Source organism: Lissotriton vulgaris, chromosome 12 (assembly GCF_964263255.1).
Source record: "Lissotriton vulgaris chromosome 12, aLisVul1.2, whole genome shotgun sequence".
NCBI lineage: Eukaryota > Metazoa > Chordata > Amphibia > Caudata > Salamandridae > Lissotriton > Lissotriton vulgaris.
In genome coordinates, this window is record NC_141700.1 from 638121250 (window position 1) to 638134875 (window position 13626).

The following is a 13626-nucleotide window of genomic DNA, read 5'->3' on the forward strand; positions in this document are numbered from 1 at the left end:
TATTCTTGTTTGAATATAGACAAGTCCATACATCGCATTCAGTGATATTTTGGATCTTTTTTTTGTTAATCAAGTAATCGTGCATCTGTAGATGTTTGTATCTTGTGGCTTCCGGTAAGTCATATATCTGTTTGAGCGTGTTAAATTCCAAAAACCCCTGCGTGCCGTACAGATCCGCCAAAACCTTAATCCCAAGCACCGCCCAATTATGAGTAATGTTATCCGTGAAGATAGCCGGGAAATGTTTGGTGTATTTATCATAAAAACCACAAAACAGTGTAAAGTGCAAAAGGCTTCACGGATAATATTAAAGCCTTTTGCACTTTACACTCTTTTGTGGTTTTTATGATAAATACACCAAACATTTTTTAATGCCATATTTTCGTAATACTGACCAATTTGACTTTGAACTAGCTTTTGAAGAGTTATTACGGTTAAACTGTGACGAAGTAATTTTTAGAGTGCGTTGCTTTCTTAAATCTGCAGTCCGCTCTAGAGCATCACTGAAATTGCCTTGAAAAGTTTTGTACTGTGAATTGCTGATTTGCACATCGCCTTTTTAAACAAATTACTGCTTCTTTGCACATATTATAGAATTATTTTCTGTAGAGTCGCCAGTTGTAGTTCTTTGTAATATAAGTCCGCTCATGAGTGTTATTGAATCTGCCCTGAAAAGTTTTGTAAGGTGAATTGCTGTCTTTGCACACTGCTTTATTTTGCACAAATAACTGCGTTCTGCGCACATTATAGAAGTTTTCTCTGTAGAGTCGCCGACCGCAACTCTTTTTTATGAACTCAAAACGTGATACTTCTAATCCTGAAGCTATTTGTACATACAGCCCATGATGAATTTGCTGTTTTTATCACAGGATTTTAAATGTAAGTGCATTGGATTTGGTTTCCTGCATGATATTCCATGATGTTGAGATTTTATGTACTTTTATGGATGTTGAATCCGAATAAAGATCCTTTGACTTTGACTTTGACTTGAGTCTGTTTGATTTTCCTACTGAAGTGGTAGAAGTCATTTTCATGGCCAGACTGTCTGACATGGAATTCAACTGTGCTGGATCAATTAGTTGCTTGTTGTGGTGCCCAAAACACTAGACCCCTTACAAGCTAAACTGTTGGACATTATTTAGTTTTCTTTAACCCAGCAAGGACTTGCAGTTGGCACTGTATAAGGATTTTTTTTGGCCTTTCTGCATTTGCTGGACCATCCCCCCATGTTTAATTCACCAGTTAAAGATTTGACACTTTCCTTTCCTAACCATTTGTGTTTCCCAATTGGGACCATAACTTGGTCTTGACATTTATGATATGTATGCCATTCGAGCCTCTACATAGTTATTGAGACTCATGTCCGTGAAAACAGTCTTATTCACTACGATTACGTCAGCCCGGCGAGTTAAAAAGCTGCAGATCCCTTTCATGTCAAATGCCCTACACCAACTGCTTTCCCAACATATTGGTACAGAGAACCCAGATATTCTTCTTACCAAAGGTTGCATGTCACATTTCTGATGGTTAATCACTCAACCAGCTTGTTTTTGCTGTACTGTACTCCTTGAAAGAGGAAGTCTCCACTGTTTGAACTTACGACTGTTTGATTCTTTTTATATCAATCATACCAATTTAGTGGACAATAAGCTTACTCTTGGAATTTCTGGAATGAAGAATGTGAAGCGGAGTAGCCTGTTGGTGTGGATAGTATTCTGATCACGATCTGTGCATTGGTAAAGCTACATCTCCTTGAGGGTCTGAGAACTAATTTTACTAGGGCCAATGCTGCTACAACTGGTTTGGTGCGAGGGCTGCCTCTTCTTGACATTTGCGAGATTGTGACTTTGGTGTCAATGGATTCGTTTACAAAACCCTACATCCAGGTTCTGGTGGGAAGGACACTGCCTGCTCAGTTCTGCACGACTTTTTTTATTTGAGCTCTTTCCACAAATCCTCTACCTTTGACAGGTACTGCTTCAGTGTCTCTTCAAAAAAGTGAGGCATCTGCAGTTTAAAGTATCCGTTAGAAGACCAATTTATTTTGCTTCAGCAACTCTTTTTCTGATGGATAATCTTTCTGATCACTGGTTCTTAATTGCCTTCCCACCTTCCCATTCTGTGGCGTTCACTCTAACTTTTTCATATGATAGAGATCAGCACACGTCACCTACTGTTTCACTGTCCACTGTGGGTGCCGAAAACTAAAAGAAAACATTGAGATCAGTACATTGGTGACACTTATATGCTGCTTCATGCCTTTATTTTGGAAGCTGAACCGATTCAGAGCAGAGCTGCACAACTCTACTGCTGAAAAAGTCTATAGATAAAGTTTTGTGCCTGGGGGTATATTCTAAAGTTGAAGAATCTGTGGTTAGAGTATCCTCAACAAAGGTTGTTACTGGAAGTAACCGACTCATTCCTCTAGTATGTGGCACATAATTGCAGTCTGCCTTGAGAGTGCTTTCATCTGCTTAGAGCAGAGGCATCTCTTATTTTGTTTTTTTCCTGTTACTTTAGAAGAAAAAGGATTAAACTTGGATACAGTTAAAAATTTATTTGGTGACGGTCTGCATTTTCTGCCCACTAATTCCTCTTTCTTTAAGGTACTTGTTCTTTTTACAAAATATTCTTTAAACTAAATTTCTCCTAATTCTGTTTAGATGTGCCCCAGTAGGACTTACTATATGCAGAAATGTATAGTTTTAAACGAGCACAGGATCAAGATGCCAAGCAGGAACCAAGGGGAATAATGCTGTAAGACAGGTGTTCACTAATGACTAATTTAAAAAGATAAAGTTCCAGAATAAAGGGCTGCAACATATATCTGGAGGCGAGAAATCAGAAAAAAACATTGAAGACAGCCAACCTAAGTAGTAGAATAATACATTTATTTACACATAGTAACATACTTAGTAGTATAGAGGTCTTAACGGCGATGCTGGGGTGCAGACAGTGATTAGATGACAAGTGTGTACAATTAAAATGACATCTTGACACCAACTTTTTTTGACACGGAGTATCAGCTAGTCTGTGCATTGTGTAAAGTATTTAGACACTCAGGTTAATATGAAGTCTTCAGGATAAAGGGACGGTGAAGAGTGCTGTAGTCTAGAAAGGAATTGAAGGCACAATAAATGAGCGGTTGGTTGAAAGTAAGATCAATCAAAGTGAAAAAGGCACTTACAAGGGCCAGATGCTCCCTGGTGAATTGACAGGTAATGCAGGGTGAATGATTACACAGACCTGCAACGTATGGAGTGGAGTATTTCATAGTTGCATCATGGAAGAGGATTGGATAAGAGCCCTTAGGTTAGTCATCCAAAAAGATGAACACACCTGTCAAGTGGAGATAGATATTGGATCTTAATAATGGATTAGCAGAAATACATGATCGCAAAACTGCAAGGGGGTAAGTGAAGAAAAATCTTAAAAATGCACAAGTTGCGTACTAATTCTATTTGAAAATTTGGCAGGAGGTTAGCAGATGAGTCAGTCAGCGGAGAATGTGCTGAGAAAAATATGCTCCAACTCCTTACCTCTCAGTCATAAGCCCAGGGGCAGGAGTCTATACTGCTAGAAGGATGCAAACTGGGAGCCCAGTGTAGCTGTCTTCTTAATTAGAAAATGGATGTTAATGAGGTATCTGGTAGATGCATGACATACGGAGATGGGGCCAATTGTTAAGCCTACAAAAATGACCTGCACAGAGGCATGAGCAAATCCAAGGTATTCGAAGGCAAGCATGTGCAGGAATGAATCTCTGCCTTCTACTCGAACAGCAATGTAGCAGTGGCGAGGACAGCGGATGTAGCCGTACATGGGGGCATGACGAAAGTGCACCTGAAGTCACTGTTAAACCGTGGGATGGAACAGTTACCATGATATTGGCACGGGTTGTGTGAACGGCCTAATTAGAATATCACCAGGTAGTGCATTAAATTAAAAAAAAGGTTAAACTATTTGTTGTTAGAGTGCAATGCTTCAGATTATGCCTTTCCCTGAGAAATATCAGGTGCATAATAAACAATTTTACATTAGTAACAGTAATTGATCTTGGTGAGTAAGTACAATAAGGCAAATCTATACAAATAAAGGAGCAGCAGTGTTAATGCACTTTGTTCACAATTGGGCTGATCGTACTTTTGTACAAAGTACTAAGGGCAGTTAATTATTAAAACCTATATAAATAGAAGAGTGAACAGATTCTTTAATGAAGTGGAAATGCTACTGGTTCTGAGACCCTATCGGTAATTAGAGAATGGATGGACACAGGTAAAAATGTTACGGGTACAAAAATTGTTTATTTTAAGAGTAACAATTGTTCGAGCCCTGTTATTAAATAGCCACCATAATTGACACCATGGCAACATCAACGGTTGTGTTCATGCAAGGCATGCCAAGTGATGGATTCAGTGTGAACAGAAGATGCCTATAGCATTCCTGGGGGTGTATCTCAAGATTATGATAATGAATCTAAGAGAAGGAAGTCGGGTTCTGAAAAGCAGTAAAGCATATGCTAGTGGATACAAAGACCGAACGAAAAAAGCTGTCAATATATTAGAGTGGCAATGCATTGTTAAAGAGGTGTGCATTCAGCCCCTTATTTTGGAGTTTATAGTATCCTATTCCAGTATTCTGTGGTATTGTTGTCATTAGTAATAGACTGCCGACCAATGATCCACTTACATTCCAGACTTGAGTAATAAACCCAGGTTACCAATTCGTGAAGTTTCTTTTTCCAACGTCTGTGACCTACCACGCAGTGTCATTTTTGTTTTGATTGATAGAATTGTAGTAGTAAACATGGGTGGTGGGTTATTCTGAATCCTACATTTGGTCCTGCTTCTGTATTGTCTGATGCACTATTTAACTTTTTGAGAGGTCTATCCATTATACAGCGAGTTAGAAGGGCATCTCAAACAGTATACCTCATTTGTCAAGTGGCAAATAAAGAGGTTCTGTAGTAGGGGATCGCTGTGTATAGTCTTAATCTGTGAATAGTCCCGCCCATGTGCGTGGAGCCCGGAGCAATCAAAATTGTCTCTTAAGTTGTCGTCTTCTTCAGTCCTGTATAGACACTTAGGAGAAAATGAAAGACAAATAATACAGCGTGAGATTAACACGGCTACATTGGCCAGAACTTCATCCTGAAGTGAAAAAGGATAGCCAAATAATATAGAAATGTACCCATTTTACAGAGTTTCACACATAGAGTAACTCCCCTTCACAAAAATCCTTTATCATGATAGAGGTGAAGGGTTGGACAGACAAGCTCCATAGGTTGCAATTATGTTTCTGGAAAAGGGATACCGTGCCTTTTAGGAACCCTCCAGAGACCCTTGGTATCCCATGATGCACAGCCAAAGGCAAGTTACTTTCAGTTTTTTTCCAGCTCCTGCTAGCAGGACCCTGGAGCATTGAGCTCTACCTTTATTGCTATTACTTCAATTTTTGGAGCTTTTTTGAGCTAATTAGTTTTTCATTCGACGTCTGGGGCCTTTATCTTCCATTTGCTGCTTTTTTTTAGCTCCTAGCCCACCTCTTACTTGTCGAAATGCCAGCTTTATTAGACAAGTGCCCTAAGTGTGGTAGGAAGAAGGCCAAGTCAGACCCACACAGAGTATGCATACTCTGTCTTCCCATAAACACATGCTCCTGATATTTGTCAATCTTTCTCCAGGAGTACCCTGCGTGACAGGGAGAAGATCCGTCTTCAAGGCCTAGAGCACAGAAGACATTAGGATGCAGGTGGGATCTCTGGGCATGGAGGAACTCTATCATCTTCCTCTGCCCGTGAATCGGCATCTGGGGGGCTTCCCAGTCAAGAGAAGGCCCAGGAACTGTCCCGGTCGACGTCTATGGCTAAGACGTCGGCGTTGAGAGGTGTGACTACTATATGTTCCCCGTCGACCGAGGGCTCTGGGTCAAAGTGACGTCGGAGCTCTGAGTCGAGGGGAAGGACGTCGAAACCTCGGACGAGGTTGCAGTCGAGAACTTCAGTTGACGTCGACACACCATTGTCATGCTGAGTCCCGAAAACATCGGCGCTCGCCGTCGTGGCGACACCGCCATTCGTTGACGCGAAGATCGGCGTTGACGCGTAAGTCGGCGTTGACGCGTAAGTCGGCGTTGACGCGTAAGTCGGCGTTGACGCGTAAGTTGGCGTTGACGCGTAAGTTGGCGTTGACGCGCAAGTCGGCGTTGACGCGCAAGTCGGCGTTGACGCGCAAGTCGGCGTTGACGCGCAAGTCGGCGTTGACGCGCAAGTCGGCGTTGACGCGCAAGTCGGCGTTGACGCGCAAGTCGGCGTTGACGCGCAAGTCGGCGTTGACGCGCAAGTCGGCGTTGACGCGCAAGTCGGCGTTGACGCGCAAGTCGGCGTTGACGCGCAAGTCGGCGTTGACGCGCAAGTCGGCGTTGACGCGCAAGTCGGCGTTGACGCGCAAGTCGGCGTTGACGCGCAAGTCGGCGTTGACGCGCAAGTCGGCGTTGAGGAAGGAGTAGATGTTGCGGCGAGGAAGGAGTAGATGTTGCGGCATAAGTCGACGTCGAGGAAGGAGTAGATGTTGCGGCGTAAGTCGACGTCGAGGAAGGAGTAGATGTTGCGGCGTAAGTCGACGTCGAAGAGAAAATAGACGCCCAGGACAGTGTCTAGTGGAAGCTCATTTTCTGTGGTTAGCATTTCCACATCAGAGAGTACCCGGTCGCGGCGGCGCTGGCGCTCATCATAAGGGAAGTCGACCTCCAGAGCACCCCCTGCTCGTAAGAAGAGGAGAGTACTCCGGTCTTCAGACTCTGACTACTCTAGGATCCATTCACCTTCATGGCCTAGGACACCTACTCCTCCTCCTCCGCCTCTTCCGCAAGTACCTCCTCCGCCGCCTCCTCTTCCACCTCAGCCGCCTCCTCTTCCACCTCAGCCGCCTCCTCTTCCACCTCAGCCGCCTCCTCTTCCACCTCAGCCGCCTCCTCTTCCACCTCAGCCGCCTCCTCTTCCACCTCAGCCGCCTCCTCTTCCACCTCAGCCGCCTCCTCTTCCACCTCAGCCGCCTCCTCTTCCACCTCAGCCGCCTCCTCTTCCACCTCAGCCGCCTCCTCTTCCACCTCAGCCGCCTCCTCTTCCACCTCAGCCGCCTCCTCTTCCACCTCAGCCGCCTCCTCCTCCACCTCAGCCGCCTCCTCCTCTTCCACCTCAGCCGCCTCCTCCTCTTCCACCTCAGCCGCCTCCTCCTCTTCCACCTCAGCCGCCACCTCCTCTTCCACCTCCGCCACCACCTCTTCCACCTCCGCCACCACCTCTTCCACCTCCGCCATCACCTCTTCCACCTCCGCCATCACCTCTTCCACCTCCGCCATCACCTCTTCCACCTCCGCCATCACCTCTTCCACCTCCGCCATCACCTCTTCCACCTCCGCCATCACCTCTTCCACCTCCGCCATCACCTCTTCCACCTCCGCCATCACCTCTTCCACCTCCGCCATCACCTCCACAACCGAGGCCTTTGATTCTGGCTCAACCTCCGCCTCTTCCGCAACCGCCTTTGCCGGTGGTTCCACTAGCTCCCAGGAGACCAAGATCAATGGGGAGACACCGCTCTCACAGTGGGCGCAGGTCTTCGACCAGATCCTAACATCGCTGTCAGAGAGGTCACGGTCCAGGTACACAGACTTTTCTAGTGACAGGAGGTATTCCCCTACTTTGTCGGACTCTCCGCCAACAAGTTTTGCCAGTGGATAACATTGTAACTTTCCAGGACGTACTGCTGAGGGGAGCAGCGAAACTAGGGATAGCACTAACAGTGCCTACCCCGTCCACCTCTGTCATATTCGAAATGCTGCAGTGTAGGCACCTCTCTCGTCCGTTACTACGGTTGGTGCCAGGGTTGGAGGAACTGGCCATGGAACTGTTCCTTACGCCGGCTTCGGTGAAGTCTGCTCCATCTTGACTTCAGAAGAAGTACAGGCCCTCTGACTTGGATCCGGCATTTCTGAGAACGGACCCTGCACCGGACTCGGTCATTGTGACAGTAGCCAAGAAGCAACATTCTACTGCCCAGTCATGTACGGCCCCTCCGGACAAGGAGAGCCACCAAATGGATTTGGCAGGAAGAAAAGTCTGCAGTACAGCGGCCCATCTGGGTCTAAGCCCTGAGGGATTACTACCCCCGCTTCTGTTATCCACTCTGGTGGGGGGGAAGCATCCATAACTACCCGGCAGATTGGAGAAAAATTACTCCGGACAAATGGGTGCTGAATATTGTTTGCAATGGATACAGTCTACGTTTTCTAAGCCCTCCTCCAGCTATCCTACCAGTTCGCTCGCAGTACCTGTTGCACGAACTTTAAGCGGAGGCGGATACCCTGTTAAGAAAAAGGGCGATGGAAAGCGTCCCTCTGTCTCAAAGGGAAAAGGGTCTATACTCAAGGTTCTTTCTTGTGCGCAAAAAGGACAAAAACGAGTTCAGGCCCATTCTGGATTTGCGACAAGCAAATAAATGGATTCGCAGGGAGAAATTTCGAATGCTGTCCTTGCACCAGATTTATCCTCAGCTGCATCGAGGAGACTGGCTTTGCGCAATAAATCTGCAGGATGCGTACTTCTATGTGCCCATTGCACAGAAACATCGGAAGTTCTTGCGTTTCCTAGTCGGCAACAACCAATTAACAGTACACCGTACTTCTGTTTGTTCTGAAGTCTGTATCCAGGAGGTTTTTGAAATGCATGGCGGTGGTGGCAGCACACCTGAGAAAGAACAAGGTGTTTGTCTACCCGTACCTGGACTACTGGTTGATCAAAGCCTTCACCTTCCAGGAAGCGCAATTGCATTTCAACAAGATGGCTATTCTGTTGAACCAACTGGATCTGCACATCAACATGTTCAAGTCTGTCCCGACTCCTGTTCAGTGTCTGCAGTACTTGGGAGCCTCCATCGATACTCTCAGGGCAAGCTTGTGTCCTTCGGAAGAGCGATGCATATCGATCCTTTTGTAGGCTCAGACTCGTGTCTGCTCCTTCAACGACTGAGAGGACAGTGTTGTCTCTCCTGGGGTCGAAGGCTTCTTGCATCTTCCTCACACCACATGCACGCCTCCACATGAGACCGCTGCAGGAATGTCTGGAGGATCATTGCGACCAAAAGAGAGGGAGCTGGGAGGACAGGATCACACTATCTCAGCACGCTCAGCAGTCCCTGAAGTGGTGGTGTTCAGCAGGGAATCTCCTCAAGGGGGTTCCATTCTATAAGGACATTCCAATACAGACAATTGTGACGGATGCTTCTCCCCAGGGCTGGGGAGCGCACTCGGACCATGTACAGATCCAAGGAATGTGGTCACAGGCGGAGTCCACGTATCATATCACTTTTCTGGAACTCAGGGCTGTTAGTTTGGCGCTCAAAGCCTTTCATCCGTCCTTCCGGACCAACTCCTACCTCAACAAGCAGGGGGGCTTGAGATCGCGCACACTGTCTCAGGGAGTGCAAGCGATCTGGCAGTGGCTGCTAGCCCGAGGACTGACTAGAACGGCTACCCAACTTCCAGGTGTGCGGAATGCTCAGGGCGGACATACTCGGCAGGCTCGTTCAGGAAAATTGAGTGGGTCCTAAACAACGAGTTGCTAAGAAACCTCTTCGCAAGATGTGGCACTCCAGAAATAGATCTGTTCGCCACCACCGAAAGCAGCAAATGCCGAGACTTTGCCTCCAGGTTTTACCAACCGGGGATTCTGGGGAATGCACTGTGGATCAGCTGGTCGAACAGCTTTCTGTACGCTTTTCCACCCATTCCCCTGATTCCGGCAGTGCTTATCAAGCTATCTCAATCCAGAGCGCGAATGATCCTCATTGCTCCGGACTGGCCTCGACAGTGGTGGTTCACAGACCTGCACCACCGGTCTCTCCAACCACATCTGCGGCTTCCATTTCGGCCGGACCTTCTAATGAAGTTCGGGGGGCAGATGGTGCACCCCAACCTCTCATCGTTTAGTTTGGCGCCATGGCTGCTGAGATAGTACAGTATGGACACTTGAATTTGCCTGACAGCTGCATGGAAATTCTCAAGGAGGTTAAGAGGCCATCCACCAGCACCTCCTATGCCTACAAGTGGAAAAGGTTCTGCATCTGGTGCACATCCAAGAATGCTGACCCTAACTCCTGCAAGGAAGATGTCCTCCTTCCATACTTCCTGCATTTAGCGAAATCTGACCTTAATTTCCATTCTATTAAGGTTCACCTCGCAGCATTAACTGCGTATAGGAAACGCCTTCACAAACATCCTTTTTCCAGATACCTGTCATTAAAGTTTTTTTTGGAGGGTTTGAATAAGGTATTTCCCCCCGTTAGGCGTCCTTCACCTTCGTGGAAGCTGAATGTGGTGCTGTCAAGGTTGATGAAGGAGCCTTTTGAGCCTATTCATAAGGCTTCTCTACAGCATTTGTCCTGGAAGGCGGCCTTCCTTGTGGCTATAACATCGGCTCGCAGTGTGAGTGAGATTCAGGCTCTGTGTTGTCAGGAGCCCTACACTGTATTTCATGCTTCCAAGGTGGTAATGAGGATTCACACTAAGTTTCTCCCTAAAGTGATATCTGATTTTCATGTCAACCAGACCATCCAGTTATCTACATTTTTTCAACAGCCTTCCTCTCCGGCGGAGAGATCCTTTCATTCACTTGATGTGAGGAGGGTGTTGAAATTCTACTTTGATGAGATTAAAGGCATTCGTAGGTCAGATCAGTTGTTTGTGAATTAAGGTTCAGTCAGGACTGGCCTTGCCACCTCAAAACCGTCCATTTCTAGATGGATTGTGTCCTGTATACAACTATGTTACCAGAAGGCTAACAAGACTCTAGGGGTAAGCCTATGGCTCATTCCACTAGGGGCAAAGCAGTTACAGCGGCTTTGCTACGTAACGTTCCCATTGCAGACATCTGTAGGGCGGCTACGTGGAAGTCTGTCCACACTTTTGCAAAGCATTACTGCCTGGATTCTGATGCCAGGACAGATGCGCAAGTTGGGCATGCTTCGCTGAGGAATTTATTTGCTCAGTAAGGATTTTTCCATTAATTTTCTCCCACCGCTGGAATTGGTTGTTGGGCTGGGCTTGCCATTCTATTCACAGATTATGACTTTACACAGAGATCCCCTACTACCGAAGGAGTGGTTTCTTACTTGTAACTCCAGTTCTGTAGGTGGGGTTATCTCTGTTATAGTCAAGAGACCCGCCCTCCTCCCCGTTGGAAGAAATGTTTTTCCTGGATTTTACAGGCCTGGCTCTCAGTCCTTCAAAAAGAACTGAAAGTAACTTGCCTTTGGCTGTGCATCATGGGATACAGGTGCGGTATCCCTTTTCCGGACACATAATGGCAGCCTATGGGGCTTGTCTGTCCAACCCTTCCTCTATATCATGATAAAGGATTTTTGTGAAGGAGTTTCTGTGCGTGAAACTCTGTAACATGTGTACATTTCTATATTATTTGGCTATCCTTTTTCACTTCAGGATGAAGTGCTGGCCAATGCAGCCTTGTTAATCTCAGGCTGCATTATTTGTCTTTCATTTTCTCTTAAGTGTCTATGCAGGACGGCAGAAGAAGACTACTTAAGAGACTATTTTGATTGCTCTGGGGTCCACGCACATGGGCGGGACTATTCATAACTATAACGGAGATTCCCCTACTACAGAACTGGAGTTACAGGTAAGAAACTACTCCAAATTAAGGTCAAGTTTTATGTATTGATAATGGAGCAGATTGGTGTTGCAAGTGAAATTAGAGGCCAACTGTTTACACATGTTGGTGGCCAGTGACGAGGGGCATATCCCACATGAAGGTCATTGTTTGCACTCTGTGTGAGCTTACAAGCTCATATTGTGTGATCCCTCATGGGGCTTCCTTGATTGAATAAAAAGTGACTTCTAGTGCAAGATCATTTGAACGAAAACATTTCAATGTTTAACCCTTCTCACGATTTTGTTGTGTAAAGGGCAAAAAATGGCGATACATGTGATAGTGTTTGGTGGTTTCATTTGAGTATTAATGGACTCTGCCTGGATGAAGTATCAAGCTTGTTTCCTGAAGCTCCTTAGAATGTTTGGTAACCTCTATAATTAGCGGCTGATGACAGCCTCGCCGCGAAAAATCTTTTAGTGTACGATTCCTCCGTATACTCCTTCATGTTATGTGAAATAACTTTTAACCCATCTTACTGCTGTCTAAGGTGTAACTGTGGTATTCCAACAGTATTTTTGTCTGTTGGCTTTCTAAATATAGAAATATAAAGTGTCATTAGTCTTGAGTTTAAGTTCCAGATAGTATCAATGCTCTGATGTATGACACATAAACCAAGTTGTGCCTTATTGAGCCATGTAGTGAATTCTGATCTCATTGTTTCTCGACCAGATCAAGAAGAGGTCATCAATGTATCTTTTCCACAGTCTTAATGTAGTTAATAAAGGGATTCCCAGGGCTCAATGTATAAGATGTTCTAGGGGCATCAACAAGGAATAGCAAACCTTGGCACATAATCTGCTCTTCTAGTTTTTCCTTTGTTGTGTTATCTAATATTTATAAAGCGCACAGCTACTACCAGGAGTGTCCCGGCGTTAAGAAAACAGAAACCATTTAACATATTTTTTTGAGTTTAGAGTAGTATTTGCCATCATACTGGAATACATTTTTGTAAGGGCAATCAAGGCAGGGACGTTATGGAAGTATGTCTCTAGTTGAGCAGCAATTTGAGGCTTCACATTTTTGCCCTCACAAGATTCTTTCCTGGAAAACTGTTTTCCTGCTTCCCATTATATCCACTAGGAGAATGAGTGAGCTGCAAGCTTTATTAGCATCTCCCCCATTTACCACCTTTTTAGGTTTTGCCTGAGCCAGCGCATGCGCTGATCTGGCGAGACATTTAGTGAGTGGGCTCTCAAAAGTCTGACCAGGTGGCATAGAGCGTGTGGTTACGTGCACAATGACGAGCAGAGGGGCCATCTGGCTTTCCTCTCGCGTCATGGTGCGTGCACACCGCACACTGCTCGCCAGCCTGCTTTAACTTTTCCCGTCACGCGCGCGCACCACTCGCAAACTTTTTTAGGTCTTGCCATCTGACTTTCATCTCGCTCACTTCCATGGCCACAGGTGCGCGCGCGCTTTGCAGACCAGTCTATACAGTGAATCACTCTTGCAGTTTCGTATTTCTAGCTCACTATGCTTCGGTTCAGATCAGTCAATGCAAGTGGGACTGCGATCAGATCAGCTCAGATAGTTCTAAAGGCCAATGCTTTGTTACATTCCGTACTATTTACATCACCAGACTCTGTTTTAGTCAATACACTACATGTCTCTGATTTCTGTTACTGACCAGTCTCTACATTCCCTTCATCACAACTGGATCTCCTTTTTGGTGGTCCCAGAAGCCAGTCTCTGTCTAAATCACTATTAATGAAGTTCTCTTTTCCTGGCACACTTTTAGTAATATGATAAGTGGGGACTCTGGGGTATCCTTGTTACCCGATTGGTTCCCGTTGCTGTGGAACATCAGGCTTTTTCTTCTGAACTGTCGTATTACAATTGAGCGTCATCTGCCCTAGAGCAGAGGGCAATGCTCGTAACCATATCACTAGTGTAATTTCATA

General features: G+C 45.8%; 1 protein-coding gene across 2 annotated transcripts in view; it reads left to right on the plus strand.

Annotated features, from left to right (window-relative positions):
• ANKRD11 (ankyrin repeat domain 11) overlaps positions 1-13626 on the plus strand; it is a 1181327-nt gene that overhangs the window by 638953 nt on the left and 528748 nt on the right. The gene's annotated exons all lie outside the window — the stretch shown is intronic.